General features: G+C 46.7%; 1 protein-coding gene across 4 annotated transcripts in view; it reads left to right on the forward strand.

The window, feature by feature from the left end:
• APOLD1 (apolipoprotein L domain containing 1) overlaps positions 1–16286 on the forward strand; it is a 65867-nt gene that overhangs the window by 21365 nt on the left and 28216 nt on the right. Inside the window, exon 1 of one of the 4 annotated variants that reach the window (XM_051850269.2) lies at positions 7388–8065. The exons of the other annotated variants lie outside the window; for them this stretch is intronic. The gene's annotated coding sequence lies outside the window, so the exon portion shown is untranslated. Of the gene's footprint in view, positions 1–7387; positions 8066–16286 lie in introns of those variants that run through there. 4 annotated transcript variants of the gene reach the window in all.

Genomic DNA, 16286 nt, shown 5'->3' on the forward strand with positions numbered 1-16286 from the left:
CTCCTTGCTGTCTCTCAATCTGCATCATTTCTTCATAAAAATATGTTCTTCTGGTCAGTTTTTAGTAGCTAGAGTATTGCATTTGTTTTCCTTGGTTGTTCTGTCCTGAGTGAAGTGAACATTGACTACATATTGTTCTTTGCTTTGGGAACATCCAGAACAATCCAAAGCCAAGGGCATGTTGTAACACTACTTAATAATCTGATGTAACATAACATGGCCCATGTCTTGGATAACAGGTGTGTTTTCTTCCTAGACCAGTCCTTCCTTCCTAAGTGTAAACATACCTCAATTAATCAGATGAGAATCAAGTCATGTTAGTCTGATGTAACTACATCAGTGCTCTGTGTAGTTTATTCCGTAGTCATCTGGCCGGGTCATTAAGATATGCAAAATAGCCATATAAACTATGACTCTCATATTTGGTGTGTTACCTAACATAATTTTGAGGATAAACATTTCCACAAAATTCAGGTGAATAAATATCTTGAAAGGATTTCCATATCAAACAGTTTTCTTCTTTCCTTCCCTTCTTCCTTTCAGCAAATATTAAGTACCTACTGTATAAGGCATTAGGTGTATAAAACATTATCCTGATCTCAAGCCCTCTATGAACTCAGAGGTATTTGTGTGAAATCACAGTACAGTGAAATAGGTTTGAACAACCTCTTGTGAGAGGAAACTCTGGAGAAACTTTGCTGAGATGAGATTTTTAAATATTGAAGGTGCTCTGGCCTGAAAACTTGTGTCCCAACAAAATTCATAGGTTGAAGCCTCATCACGAATGTGATGGGAGTAAGAGGTGTGGCCTTTGGGGTGATTAGGTCATGAAGGTAGAGCCCACCTGGCTGGAATTTGTGCCCTTACAAAAGACACCCAAGGTGCACCTGCAGCCCCTTCCACTATGCAAGGACACAGCTAGAAGGTGACACCTATGAACCACAAAGTAGGCCGTCAGCAGATTCTGAATCTGCCACAGGTGTTGAACTTGGACTTCCTGGCCTCCAGAACTATGAGAAAGAAAATATCTGTTGTTTATAAGCTAATCAGTCTGTGCTATTTTGTGATAGCAGCCCCCAAAGGACTAAGAAAGACAGGACTGTACTAGGACAAAACCAAACAAAAAGTGGAAGAAGGCCATTCATATGGCTGAACAGAGTACCTAGGCATGGGGCATGGAGGAATTGTTTGGGAAACATGGAAGATGATGTGTTGTTACCATTCCCCGGGAACTGTGATGCTGTGGTCTGGTGTTGCTCCTGCAAGGGTTTGGGTGTGCTCCTGAGGTTTCTCTATGGCTATGAGACTTATCTGCTTTTCCTAGACCCAAATTGTTTGTCCTCTGCTTATCAGCAGAGCTCTTTTGAGTCACGTCTCCACCTGGAGACAGACATGAGTGAAACTCTGAAATGCTGACTCCTCCACTGATTACCTACTGCCATCAACTGGGTGATGGGCAGAGAGTACACGCCAGGCAAAAGCACTCTGTACGATACGAATTTCCGGTCTTGGTAGACAATGCTGGCTTTCAAGAGTCACACCAACTCATGTTGCCTAGACTAGGGTCAGGCCTACATGGTTTTCTTCTGTCTCTTTTCTCCTGTTCTTCAAATGGTTTCCTGCTGACTCCTTAAATTCTCTCCATATATCAAAGCAGCCCCTGGAGCATCTGACTCTGGGGTTGAAAGGATGCACCCAAGAGCAGTGCCAGAAATCAAAGGGGTCTAAGATGGGAAAAGGCCAAGTGGAAAGAAGAGCCTGAGGAGTCTCTAAAGATCAAATAATTAAAAAAAACCTATTTATTTGAAATGCAGAGAGAGAGAGCATGAGCAAGCAAGCAAGCCAGGCAGACACAGGTCTTCCTTCTCCTGGTTCAGTTCCCAGATGTTCACAGCAGCCTTGGCTGGGTCAGGCTGAAGCCAGGAGCTTTACCTGCTACTTCCCAGGGTGTGCATAGCCAGAAGCTGGAAGCAGAAGCAAAGCCAGGACTGGAACCCAGGCACTGTGATATGCACTTTGATGCTGCATTGCAAACGGCATCTTAACCACTGCACCAAATAAAACAGTTTTACCGTGCGCTTTGGAATAAACATGATACTAAGAGTCTAATAAAAATGCAATTCTGCATGATCCCACATTACCTCCTTAAAGTCTGTCTAGTGGGAGGGGTCTGCTTGCTTGTTTTGTGTTGAATCTCAATCTTGGGCTTTTCTTCTTTACCTTACTGGCCCATTCTTTTATAATAAAAACTCTATGTCATCGTCTATTCAGAAATTAAAATTGTCGAGTTGATGTCTAATCAATGCTCAATCTTCACTCAAGCGGAAATTTTCCCTTCTTCTTCCCTTGAAGCAGGGACGAGAACAATCCTATGGGTTTTTAAGTCCTAGACAGAGCTGTTCCTCTGTCACTTCTGTTCCAAAGCAAATCCCAAGGCCAGTCCTCAGGCTGAAGCTAAGGAAATGCGCTTACTCCTTCCTGGAAAGGTACACAGAGGAGAGGGAAGGGAACAGAGGGACGAGCAACGCTGAGGACCAGTCCTCCAAGCTTCCCCAGCTCCCGGTGAGAGGCCTCTGCCTGGCTGTGCTTGGCCCGCGTTTGCTCTTGTCCTTTCCCTGGGGTCCCAGGTGGGACACGGTGGTATGACTGACAATTGTAATGCAGCCACGCACTTCAAGTGATTAAGACACACTGCTCCCAAATGAAGGAGATGCCGACCCGGAAGAAAGAGGAGCTCCGGACAAACCCAGTGAGCAGTGCTCATGTCAATGCCTGGCGCGCCTTGTCTCAGCAGTCCCACAGTGAATCTTCCAGAGAGTATCACCGCTGTCCTCTTTGTACAGCTGAGGATACCGATGTTAAGAGCAGTTGTATAACTTGCTCAAGATGGCACATCCTGAGTGATGGAGGTTTTTGGGTTAAAGAGCAGAATTATCAGGAGTGGGCATTTGGCCTACCAGTTAAGACACCCACATCCCACAGTTGGAATGCCTGGGTTCGTTCTTGGCTGTGGCTCCTGACTCCAGCTTCCTGCTAGAGCAGACCCCTGGAAAACAGCAGTGATGGCTCAAATAGTTGGATTTGGGGCCAATGCTGTGGTGTAGCAGGTAAAGCTGTCGCCTGCAGTACCGGCATCCCATATGGCGCCGGTTTGAGTCCCAGCTGCTCCACTTCCTATCCAGCTCTCTGCTATGGCCTGGGAAGGCAGTAGAAGATGGCCCAAGTCCTTGGGCTCCTGCACCCATGTGGGAGACCCAAAGGAAGCTCCTGGCTTCGGATCGGCGCAACTCCAACTGTTGCAGCCAATTGGGGAGTGAGCCAGCAGATGGAAGACCTACCTCTCTCTCTCTCTCTCTCTCTCTGCCTCTCCTTCTCTCTCTGTGTAACTCTGCCTTTCAAATAAATAAATAAATCTTAAAAAAAAAAAAAGAAATAGAATCCAATGGATGGAGGAAAGGCTTTTTTTTTTTTTTTTTAAAGGGAGAGCAGACTTTGGTGGGCAATCACTACTACATTACTCCCAAAGTTTCTTTTTCTTTCTTTTTTTTTTAGATTTTTATTTGTTTATTTGACAGAATTACAGACAGTGAGAGAGAGAGACAGAGAGAAAGGTCTTCCTTCTGTTGGTTCACCCCCAAATGGCTGCTTACAGCTAGAGCTACGCTGATCTGAAGCCAGGAGCCAGGTGCTTCTCCTGGTCTCCCATGCGGGTGCAGGGCCCAAGCACTTGGGCCATCCTCCACTGCCTTCCCGGGCCACAGCAGAGAGGTGGACTGGAAGAGGGGCAACTGGGACTAGAACCCGGCGCCCATATGGGATGCCGGTGCCCGGTGCCGCAGGCAGAGGATTTACCAAGTGAGCCAAAGCGCCGGCCCCGGAGGAAAGGCTTTTCAATAAATGATGTTGATACAGATGACAGCCATGTGCCAGAAAATGAAAAAGAAAAGAAAGAACCTCATCTGTTACTTTGAACATTTTGCAAAAATCATCTCAAAGTGGGTCATAGACTTAAGTGTAAAATGCAAAACTAGAAAAATTCTGGAAGAAAACATAGGAGAAAGTCCTTTGACCTTAAATGACGGACAGATTTTGTATATACAACACCAAAAGCATTATCCATAAAAGTAAGAATTCATAAATTGGAATTCATCAAATTAAAAACATTTTGTGCAAGACATGATTAAGAAAATGAAAAGACAAATTGCAGACTGGGAGAAAATATTTGCAAATCATCCACCTGACAAATATATAAGATCTTTCAAAATAACAATAAAAAAACAGTCCAATTAAAAGTGGTTGAGGACTGGCATTGTGGTGCAGCAATGCAGGCATCCCATATGGGCACTGATTTGAGTCTCGGCTGCTCCTCTTCCACTCCATCTCTCTGCTGTGGCTTGGGAAAGCAGTAGAAGATGGCTCAAGTCCTTGGGCCGCTGTACCCACGTGGGAGACCCAGAAGAAGCTCCTGACTCCTGGCTTCGGATTGACTTGCTCTGGCTGTTGCGGCCATTTGGGGAGTGATCCAGTGGATGGAAGACCTCTCTGTGTCTCTCCCTCTCACTGTCTGTGACTCTACCTCTCAAATAAATAAATAAATAAAATATTTTAAAAAATAAATAAAAATTAAAAAATAATGGAGCCATTGTTCTTTAAAATTTTTCTAATGTGTTAATTTTCACCCATTTGAAAGGCAGAGAGAGAAAAAGGGATTGGGGAGGACATTAAGAGATAAAGAGAGAGATCTTCTATACACTAATTCACTTCCTAAAAGCCTGCAACAGTTAGGATTGGGCTAAACCAAAGCTGGGAGCTGAGAACTCAATCTGAGCCTCCCGCATTGGTGATCGGGACCCAAGCACCTGAGCCATCACCTGCTGCATTAGCAGGAAGCTGGAGTTGGGAGCAGAGCTGCAACTTGAACTCAGGGACCTTGACATGGGATCCCAAGTGGTGTCTTAACCGTTGTGCCAAATTCCTACCCCAGGAAGAACTGTTGATAGATACAATAACATGGGTGATTTCACATGTGTTTTCTAGGTGAGAACAAACCAGAGAAAAAGAGGGGATACCGTATGATTCTATTTACATGGCATTCTTTGCTTTTTTCTTTTCTTTTAAGATTTATTTATTTAAGAGAGAGAGAGAGATTGAATCTTCCAGCTGGTGGTTCACTCCCAAAGGGCTGCAACTGCTGAGGCTAGCCAGGCTGTAGCCAGGAGCCTGGAACTCCATCTGGGTCTCCCATGTGGGTAGCAGGGACCCAACTTGAGCCATCCTCCACTGCTTTCCCAGGCATGTTAGCAGGCAGCTGGATTGGAATCCGAGCAGTTGGGACTCAAACCAGTGCTCTGATACAGACTGCCAGCATTGTAGGCAATAGCTTAGCTTGCTGCACCACAGCACTGACCCCCTCCCCCCTACATGGAATTCTTAAAAGGGCAAAAAAGCAAAGGAATGGAAACAACACGAACAGTTGTCAGGGGTCTGGGGTGAGCAGAAGTGTTGATGACAAAGGCAGTGCTGGGGATCCAGCTGGGCTAACACTGAACTCTTCTGTCTTCCAAGCAGGAGCAGGGCCATATTCCTGCTTCATTTCCAAGTTAAGAGAAGAGGAAAGATGCATACATTTTTCCTGTCTGTGGAGCTAATAGTGAGATATCTTGACTTCTGCAATATAAATGGAAATAATCATATCCAACAGCTGAATTCTCTGCAAGCGCTTTGGCAGAGCACCAGTTAGAAATTTTACAGTCAATGACAAGTCTAGAGGCCAGAAAATTCCAGTGCATATACAATGTGGCAGGCAGAATAATAGCCCCCAAATACGTCCACACACTCCTCTCCAGAACTTGCCAGTGTTCCCTTAGATGGCAAAAGGGTCTTTTTGACATGATGAATTTGAAGAACCTTGAGATAGGGAGGGTAACTTGAGTTATCCAGGTGGGCCCAGTGGAATCTGTGAAAGCAAAAGCTGAGAACCTTTCCAGCCCTGGGCAAGGAGCCACTAGGGAAGAATGGCCACTCCCTCCCCTCCCCTGCACCCACCTTTGTTTTTTCTCACCATGTGAGAGGCAGTTCTAAGAAGGCCCCCTTCCAAAGAGGTGCACCTCCTAATCCTCAGAGCCCCTGAATTGGTTATGTTAGATGGCAAGGGGGAATTACAGTGGCAGATAGAATTAAGTTTGCTGATTTGCTGGCCTCCTGATAGGGAGGGTAGCTTGGCTTATCTGGGTGGACTCGGTTGAATCACAAGGTCTTGAAATGTGGAAGAGGAAGGCAGAAGAGAGGTCAGAGGGGTATCATGTGATGTGAGGATTCAACCTGCTGTTGCTGGTTTTGGAGATGGAGAAAGGGACCAGGAGCTAAGAAGGTCGTAGCCTCTAGAAGCTGGAAAAGTCAAGGGAAAGGTTCTTCCCCAGAGCCTTTGGGAAGGACACCTTGATTTTAGCTCAGTCAGAACCCAGTTGGACTTCTAGCCCACAGTACTACAAGACAGTACATTTGTGTTGTGCGTCAAGCCGCTCAGCTGGTGTAATTTGTGGCAGCACCAATAGGAAACTGATCCATAGGGAGAACGTATTTTTCTTAAGTGTGAGGGGAGAATATGAAGAATAAGGAACCACTTACTTGGCTTCCTGAGCTCTCAACTCTAGGCAGGCGATCTATTGTCCACTTTCACAAGCAGTCTCTGCCTTGGTTTGGATGTGGTTTGCTCCTCCTGGGTCCATCTCTTGGAGGCTCAGTGGTGATATCAGAGTGGCAGGACCTTTAAGAACAGGGGACCTAGTAAGAGGGCTTAGGACCTGCTGGGGGCACTGTTCTCAGGAGGGTTTGAGATGGCTCTTTTGGGAGCGACCTTAAAAAAGCTTGAGCCCAGAGCTGGACATTTGGTCTAGCCGTCGAGACACTGGTTAAGATGCCCATGTCTCCTATTGGAGTGCCTCTGCTCCTGACTCCAGGTAATGCAGGTCCTAGGAGGCACTGGTGATGGTTCAAGTAGTTGGGTTTCTGCTACCCACGTGGGAGAACTTGATTGAGTGGCCAGCTCTTTTCTTCTGCCCAGCCGAGTCCTGGTCATTTTGTGCATTTGGAGAGTGCACCAGTGGATGGGAGCTCTCTCCCTCTCTGTCTCTCAAGTAATAAATAAATAACAATAAAAAGCCTGTGCTTGGCTCCATCTACTCTGTGAGTTATCATTTGAGATGTGATTTCTTCCTGCTACACACGCTCGTGCCCTCTGCCAGAGGCCGTCCCCAGAGCCTACATTATGCTGTTTGGACTTTCAGCCTCCAAAACTGTGAGCTAAATAAATGTCTCTTTCTTCTTAAGTAGCCTGACTCTGGTAATTTCATTATGATAATAGTAAGTGGACAGTCTCATTGCCACTGGGATCAGTTGTGACCCTGTCTCTACATTTATGGCATGTTCTGCTTTATCACTAGGTTTATTGCCTATTAAACTGTACTCCTGCTGCCAGTGCCTGGTATGACTGAAATTATTTTTGCAGTGCCTGATCTCCTCTTGCACAGGTGACTGGGTCTCATTTTGAACCCAGTTTTATGTCAAGTCTGCCCCTGTTACTCATCTTTCACTCCACCAAATATTACGGCAAACATGTGCCTACGCAGACCCCACCCTCGATTTACGCTGTCAGAACTTTTTCTCCCTTCCACTTGCCTGCTTGCAGTTGTGTTTTATGCCCGTGTGACAGAGGGAAAAGATATTAAAATGATGTATTGCCAAAACCTCCCTTCTTGTCTCCAAGGAAGAGTGAATTCTTTGGGTATGCAGTACACAGAGGGTCTTTGTTGAGTTAAGCAGGATAATTTGCAAGGAAGAGAATTAAAATGCTAAGAGGAGACCAAAACAAGGAAGAAACTTGGAAGACAATTTTATAAGAAGATTGAAGAGAACAGGCAGAAGAAAGGAATAGAGAGGAGGAAGCCACAATGGGTGAGCTGACGACTTTTAAAGAAAGAGAAACTCGAATCATATTTTAAAGGAAGTTTCCTATATGTGTTGTGCTGTAAAGTCACGTTCTCTGTGCCTCCCTAAGAAACATTCAGTAAGTACTGGATTTGTGGGAGGTGGGAGTGCATTAACTGCTGAAGTTGGCCTTGAGGCAAGGGCAGGTTGAGCCAAAATAGCCACTAAGACTGCAGGTGGCAGGGGTGGAGAACAGGGGAAGCAAGACTTTGCCACAGCAAGTCTCAGCAGGCACACTGGCTAGTGAGTCAGGAATCCTCCAGAATGGTTCCAAGAAGAAACTGCACCCCAGCGTAGCCTGAGACAGGGGTGGCATTGATCTGCCATCTGCCACCTGTTACTTGTCTCCATTTGCCTGGGCCAAGGTGCACCGTCCGTGGAACAAAAGCCCCTGGGCTCCCAGGAGGTACTGCCTGGCACTCAGTGCTCACCCAGGATACTCCCTGTGCACCTTGCCATGTGACTGTTTCATCTAAGTCTGAAAGCTGGCAGTGGCCAAAGCAAAGAAGGAAAGGGACAGTGGAGGGAAGTTTTACCTACGTCCTGCTTGAAATGGTGCATCATCTGCCTGGTTAATAAATATATGAACTTGAGTGTCTTCATAAAGACAGGAAAAATTGAGAACCTGGGAAAACATTCTCTAATGTTAAGATAAGCTTATCTTTAGACTGCTAGATTATAACCACGGCACCGCAGATTATAACCATGGCACCAGCAAGCAGCTTTTTACCATCTTGGCTTAAAAAAAAAAAACAATCAAGGTATTGAATCACCCAAGTAACACAAACATATCTTTAACTCGGAAAAAAAAATTAAAACAAAAACTGTCCTTGTAGATGAGGGGAGTTGTGTTTGTTTAACTACTGGCCTTTCTCTACCTTTTTCCTAACTCTGCTTCTGCACTGGTGATTTAATTGGCAAATCTGGGGAAAATAAAGTGGGCACGCTGAGCTCTCATGCCTGTCCGCTTTCCTTTTGGGAGTCCTGCCAGGGCGAAGTCTGTACTGGGGCCAGGCTGACCCTGTTCCCCTAGAACTGCTGCATCCTGTGCTCCGGCAGGGTGTCAGGCAGCTCTTATAACTTTCATCTTCCACTGCTTCTGCAACTCTCTCGGGAATAAAACAGTCATGTGGCCTTCCCCTTTCATTTCTTTATCTTACTTCTTCGTTTGTTTTGAACTCTGAAAAGAAGGAGGAGTGTTATTTATTGGGTACTCCTGTCGCGTTGTAATATCGGGTGCACTGGCCAGAAAATTGCAATGAAAGAAAGAGGGAGCCCGGTTAGGGAGAGGCGAGGGAATCCACGTGGAGCGGTGGAGGCTTCTGCATGATGAGGGACTGGCCTTGGGGCCTTGTTCTTTAGCGGGTGCTCGGGACAGTCCTGACCTTGGCGGCTCGCCTAGGTTTACAGGGAGCCAGGTAGGGTTTTAGAGTGGTGCGGTTGGCTCTGAACAGCTGTGCTTGTGTTGGAGAAGCCACGCAGGGGCTGGAAGAGGGCCTTGGCAGGGGCACAAGGACTGGGAGAGGGCCTCAGCGGGGGCCAGCGGGCTGAGGAGGGCTTAATGAGCAGGCACAGCTGAGACGAGCATTCAATTATAAGGGGAGAAAAACAGTCTTTTCATATACTGCCCTTATCGATATTGAAGGGAGAGGAAAAATATTTTTTGTTTTGAAAACTGCAACAGCTGGGTTCTCTACGGACCAGAGAGCTTTAGTGAGAGATTAGTTTGCAATGTGTTAGGGCTAGGTGGGTAATGTAAACAAACAGTCCTAATTTTAATTCCTGTTTGATGTTGTTTTGAACCACGCTCAAGGGCAAAAGAGGGCAGGGGGAATGGCCTAAGTCTGAACCCAGGTGGCTCAAGAGTCACTCCCTCTGCTTGTTCTCAAGGTAGCTGCAAGCTGGGTGCTCCGATGCGATGAAGAAACCCTCCCCAGGTGATAGGGTTTTTAGGTCTGAGGACTCCCACAGAAAGAGGCAATGGGAAAAAAGCCGCTGTGGCACAGGGACAGAAGAATTCACTGGTTTGCACTGGGGCTGCTGCTCCACGGAGCTCATCTTCATGGCAAGCACCGTCGTGCGGGCGCCTGGAGTTCAAAGGGACATGGAGACTTACAGCTGGGTGGGAAAGAGCAGCTCCCCAAAGAAATTGTGACGATTGACGGTGGGGCCGCTGTCTGTGTCTCAGCTTTGTGAGAGGCAGCATTCTTCCAAATGCTGTGTGTCAGAGAGAGAGGATGGCAGTGAGAGGCGCAGCTTCTTAGGTATGTTAAGTGCCAGGTGCTGCAATACTGATGTCAACACCTTGCTAGGAGACTGCCACTGACTTGGTTTATTTATTTATTTACTTACTTACTTAATGAGAAGGTGGAAAGGTTAGGGGAGACAGCGCTCCTGTCCGCTGGTTCACTCCCCAAATGCTTGCAATGGCTGCAGCCAGGCTGAGCAGAGGCTGAGACCCAGGAACTCAATCTGAGTCTCTCATTTGGGTGGCAGGGACCCAACTACTTGAGCCATTACTGCTGCCTCCCAGGGTGTGCATTTGTAGAAACCTAAAGTCTGGAGCCAGACCTGGGTATTGGAGGCAGGTATCAAACCCAGGTATTCCAATGTGGGATACAAGCGTTTTAACCACTAGGCCAAATGCCCACCTCCACTAATGGGGTTTAAATTTGCAGGCCCCAGGTTCTGAATACTTGGCATCGATCAGCTGGCATCTTGGTGAGCAGGTAATCTCTGCAAGGGTCTTGGGCAATCCCAAGTATTGATTCTGGATATGCACGTTAGCCTGAGAGTTGCTAGGAATTGGCTTGTTTTCTGAATACGGTGGGTTTAGAGTCGGTGCTATTATCATTGTACATGTTTTACTGAATCCACAAAATCTTTTGGAAGAAAAGATGCAACCCAAACCTGACCAATTTGAGGCTCTAAAGGAATTGCCCTCTTCCAATGAGATACAGGTTAAGCTGCAGTTGCCAAAAGATCTCTCTCTCTTTTCTTTAAGACTTATATGTAGCTGGTGCCGTGGCTCAATAGGCTAATCCTCCGCCTTGCGGCACACCGGGTTCTAGTCCCGGTCAGGGCACCGGATTCTGTCCCGGTTGCCCTTTTTTCAGGCCAGCTCTCTGCTGTGGCCAGGGAGTGCAGTGGAGGATGGCCCAAGTGCTTGGACCCTGCACCCCATGGGAGACCAGGATAAGCACCTGGCTCCTGCCTTTGGATCAGCGCGGTGCACCAGCCACAGCGCGCCGGCCGCGGCAGCCATTGGAGGGTGAACCAACGGCAAAGGAAGACCTTTCTCTCTGTCTCTCTCTCACTGTCCACTCTGCCTGTCAAAAAAAAAAAAAAAAAAACTTATATGTTTATTTGAAAGGCAGAGCAACAGAGAGTGGGGAGCAGAGAGAGAGACAGAGAGAGAATATCTTTCATCTGCTGTTCTATTCCCCAAATGGCCACAACAGCCAGGGCTGGACCAGGCTGAAGCCTGGAACTCCATCTGGGTCTCCCAGGTGGGTGGAAGGGACCCAAATATTTGCACCATCTTCTGCTGCTTTCCCAGGAGCATTAGCAAGGAGCTGGATTAGAAGTGGAACAGCCAGAACTTGAACTGGCACTCATATTGGGACTCTGTGGTATAGTAGGTTAAGTCTCTGCCTGTGGCACTGGCATCCCATATGGTTGTCAGTTTGAGTCCTGGCTATTCCACTTCCTATTGAACTCCCTGCTGATGGTCTGGGAAAGCGGCAAAGGATAGCCCAAGTGTTTAGCCCCCTGTACCCACATGGAGACCCAGAAGAAGCTCCTGGCTCCTGGCTTCGGATTGACTCAGCTCCAGCCATTGAAGCCAATAGAAGATTCTCTCTCTCTTTTTCTCTCCCTCTCTCCCTCTCCCTCTGTGTGTGTGTGTGTGTGTGTGTGTGTGTGTCTATAACCAGTTTACCTTTCTCTGAATGGTGTAGGGGTCAGCAGCACCCCCTAAAAGAATATTTTCTAAAAAAAGAAAAAAATCAATGCCATGATAGCTTTGTAGTTTTGGGAAACAGTGACTTTGTTGTTGTTGTTAATTTTAACTTTATTTCAAATAAAGGCAGAGCGAGAGAGAGATACTTCCATCTGCTCATTCACTTCCCAAATGCCTACAATAGCCAGGGGTAGGCCAGGGTGAAACCAGGACCCCCATGTAGATGGCAGAGACACTAGTACTTGAGCCACTACCTGCTGCCTCCCAGGGTGTACATTAGCAGGAAGCTGGAGTCAGGAGTTGGAGCCAGGCATTGAACTCAGGTACTGATGTGAGACGCTCACATTTTAATTGCTAGGCGAAATGCTTATGCCTCTCACAAACTTTTTGAAGACCCCTTATTTTACCCAAAGGATTAACCTTCAGATTACATTAAGAACTCCTGCAAATGAAAAAAACATACTAGATAAGACAAAATATAAACAAGAAATTCATGGAAAAGGAAAACCAAATGACAATAAGATGATCAACCTTGTTAGTAATAATAAAAATGCAAATAAAAAATATAGTTCAATTTTCCCCCCAAGATTTATTTTATTTATTTGAAAGCAGAGAGACAGAGAGAGAGAAAGATCTTCCATCCTCTGGTTCACTCCTCAAAAGGCCAAAATGTCCAGGACTGGGTCAGGCCAAAACTAGAAGCTGGGAACTCCATGTGGAGCTGCCATATGGTTGGCAGGGACCCAAGTAATTGAGCCATCTTCTGCTGCTTTCCCAAGTGCATGAGCAGGAAGCTGGATCAGAAGTGGAACACCTAGGACTTGAATCCTGGTGCTCCTGTATAGGATGCCAGCAACACAAATGGTGGTTTAACCTGTTGTGTCACAATCCTGGTCCCTATTCAATTTTTCAGCCATCTGTTTGGCAAAAATAAAGTTGTGATGACACCAATCAACGTGGGGTGTAGGGGCAAAGCACCTATTCTACACCACTTAGAGGAAGGTAAACCGGTTTATCTGCTTTGGAGAATGATTTGGTCAACTGCAGAAGAGTTATGGATGCCTAAGCCCCGAGACCTAGAATTCCACTCAGTCATTGACTCTAGAGAAACTCAACAAAGAGAGGCAACAAGACCTGGAGAAGAATGTTCAGAGCAACATTGTACAAAGTGGGCTGGCGCCACGGCTCACTTGGCTAATCCTCTGCCTGCGGTGCTGGCACCCTGGGGTTCTAGTCCCAGTTGGGGCGCCGGATTCTGTCCCGGTTGCTCCTCTTCCAGGCCAGCTCTCTGCTGTGGCCCGGGAGTGCAGTGGAGGATGGCCCAAGTGCTTGGGCCCTGCACTCGCATGGGAGACCAGGAGGAAGCACCTGGTTCCTGGCTTTGGATCGGGTGCAGCGTGCCGGCCGTAGCAGCCATTTAGAGAATGAACCAATGGAAAGGAAGACCTTTTTCTCTGTCTCAGTCTCTCTCTCACTGTCTAACTCTGCCTGTCAAAAAAAAAAAAAATGTACATGTACAAAGTGGAAAAATTCAAAATGTATATTAGAAATAGAAACTGGGATGCTAAATTGAATTTTTCTTTCTTTCTTTCTCTCTCTTTTTTTTTTTTTTTTTTTTTTTTTTTTAAGATTTGTTTTAGGCCGGCGCCTTGGCTCACTAGGCTAATCCTCCGCCTTGCGGCGCCGGCACACCGGGTTCTAGTCCCGGTCAGGGCGCCGGATTCTGTCCCGGTTGCCCCTCTTCCAGGCCAGCTCTCTGCTGTGGCCAGGGAGTGCAGTGGAGGATGGCCCAGGTGCTTGGGCCCTGCACCCCAGGGGAGACCAGGATAAGCACCTGGCTCCTGCCATCGGATCAGTGTGGTGCGCTGCCGCAGCGCGCCGGCCACAGCGGCCATTGGAGGGTGAACCAACGGCAAAGGAAGACCTTTCTCTCTGTCTCTCTCTCTCACTGTCCACTCTGCCTGTCAAAAAAAAAAAAATTGTTTTATTTATTTGAAAGGTAGAGTTATAAAGAAAGAGAGAGGCAACTTCCATCTGCTGGTTAACTCCTCAAATGGCCACAACAGCTGGGGCTGGGTGAAGCAGAAGCCAGGAGCCAGGAGCTTCTTATGGGTCTCCCACATGGGTTCAGGGTCCCACGTACTTGGGCCATCCTCTGCTGCCTTCCCAGCGCATTAGTAAGGAGCTGGATCAAAAGTGGAGCAGCCAGGACTCGAACCGGTGCCCAAATGGGATGCCGGCACTGTAGGCGAATGCCTAACCTGCTATACTACAACACAGGCCCCAGACTGAATTCTATTCATTGAAAAAAGGCTACATGAAAGAGCATATGATTGGACGATTAGCAACTTGAGCTGCACATCTAGAATAGGGCTTATTTTCATAAATACAGTGTGGAATGGAAAAAAATGGCCAAAAATACATCCGGTAGGAATCACTTTATATAATTTATTATTTTTTAAAGAATGTTTTAATACCTAGTTTTTAAAAATTCATTTATTTTAAAGGCAGACGCACATACACACAGAAATAGACACAAAAGAGAGAGGGCGCCCACCCTCTGGATCACTCTCCAAATGCCTGCTGTAGTTGGGGCAGGCCAGCCAGAGCCAGGAACTCAGTATAGGTTTCCCATGTGGGTGGCAGGTACCTGAGTACTTCAGCCATCACCTGCTACCTCTCAGGGTATGCACTTGCAGGAATTGGGGATGGAAATAGTACCTGAACCCTGGCACTCTGACAAGGAATGTAGGCGTCCCAAGTGACATCTTAATTGCTTGTGCCAAATGCCCAGTCTGCTTGTACAAGGTTTAAAATGGCAAAAGGGGACACATGTTTAGCCTAGTGGTTAAGACACCAACGAGGATGCCGGGAGTACTGCGGTGCCACACACGCAGTTCTGCTCCGGACTCCAGTGTCTTGCTAATGCAGACCCTGTGTGGAGCTGGTGATGGCTCAAGTAGTCAGACTCCACGCACCCATGTGGGAGACCTTGGTGAGTTCCAGGCCCCCAGCTTGAGCTGTTTCAGGCATTTGGAGAGTGAACCAACAGATGGGAGTTTTGTGCTTCTGTCTCTCAATCAAATAAATTAACAAAAATTAAAAATTTACAGTTCATCTATAATAATCGTACTACAAATTTTCCATTTGAGTAAAAATATAATAAGTAACAGCCATTTCCTAAACTGAAAGTGAACAATAATTCAAGCTTCATTTGGGAAAGTAACAAAAAAAGTTTCTGGTTCAGATGCAGATTTGATTGAAAGCTGACCCAACCCTGCAAAGAAGCCACTGCAGGATATAGTGCTGGTGAAGAAAAAAAGGGAAACACTTTGGTAGACAGGTATTTCTCATTGCTGCTGAAAAGTCGTTGGGTGGGAAGGCAGCAGGGTTGGTCCATTCATGCTTTCTGGGGAAGCAGGAGGAAGAAGTTTTGCCTCGATCCATTGGCAGCAAAGAGCCATGGACTGGCAGTGAGGTTTGTGATGGTTGATTGTGTGTATCAACTTAGCAGGGCCAAGGTGCCCAGTTGTTTGGTCAAACTCAGTCCAGATACTGCTGTAAACGTATTATTTAGGTGTCTTTTACTTTTAAAAACAGTGTATTTATTTTCATCTATTCAAAAGGCAGAATGATACACAAATGCACACACACACACACACACACACACTCAGATCTTCCATCTCTGGTCTACTCCCAAATGCTTACAACAGCCAGGGCTGGGTCAGGCTGAAGTCAGAAGCCCAGTACTCCATCTGTGTCTCCCACGTGGTGGCAGAAACCCAGTTATACCTGCTGCCTAGCAGGCTGTATTAGCATAAAGCTGAATTGGAAGTGGAGCGGCCAGAACTTGAACCAGGCAGTCAGTGATTTGCATTTTAATCAGTAAACTTTCAATAAACCAAATTATCCTCCATAATGGAGGTGGGCTTCATTCAATCAGTTGAAGAACTTAAGAGCAAAGATAGGGTTTCTGAAATAGAAGAAATTCTGCCTCAGGACTCAGTGTGTCCTCCTACTTGGATTTCCAGCCTGTAGACTTTGGACTCACTAGTGGGAGTTTGTCACAGTGGTTGAGACAGGGTTTGGGATGCCTGCATCCCATATCAGAGTGCATGGGTTTGAGTTTCAATTCTACTCCTATTTCCAGCTTCTTGCTAATGTGCACCCTGGAAGGCAGCAGGTGATGGCTCAAGTAATTGTGTTCCTGCCATTCACATGGGACACCTGGATGGACTTTCCAGCTCCTGGCCTAAGCCTGCCCCAGCCCCAGTCATTGTGGGCATCTGGGGAGTGAAGCAGTAGATGGATGATGTCTCTCTGTCTCTGTCTCTCTTTA

The sequence above is a fragment of the Oryctolagus cuniculus genome, chromosome 9 (assembly GCF_964237555.1).
Source record: "Oryctolagus cuniculus chromosome 9, mOryCun1.1, whole genome shotgun sequence".
NCBI classification, from domain to species: domain Eukaryota; kingdom Metazoa; phylum Chordata; class Mammalia; order Lagomorpha; family Leporidae; genus Oryctolagus; species Oryctolagus cuniculus.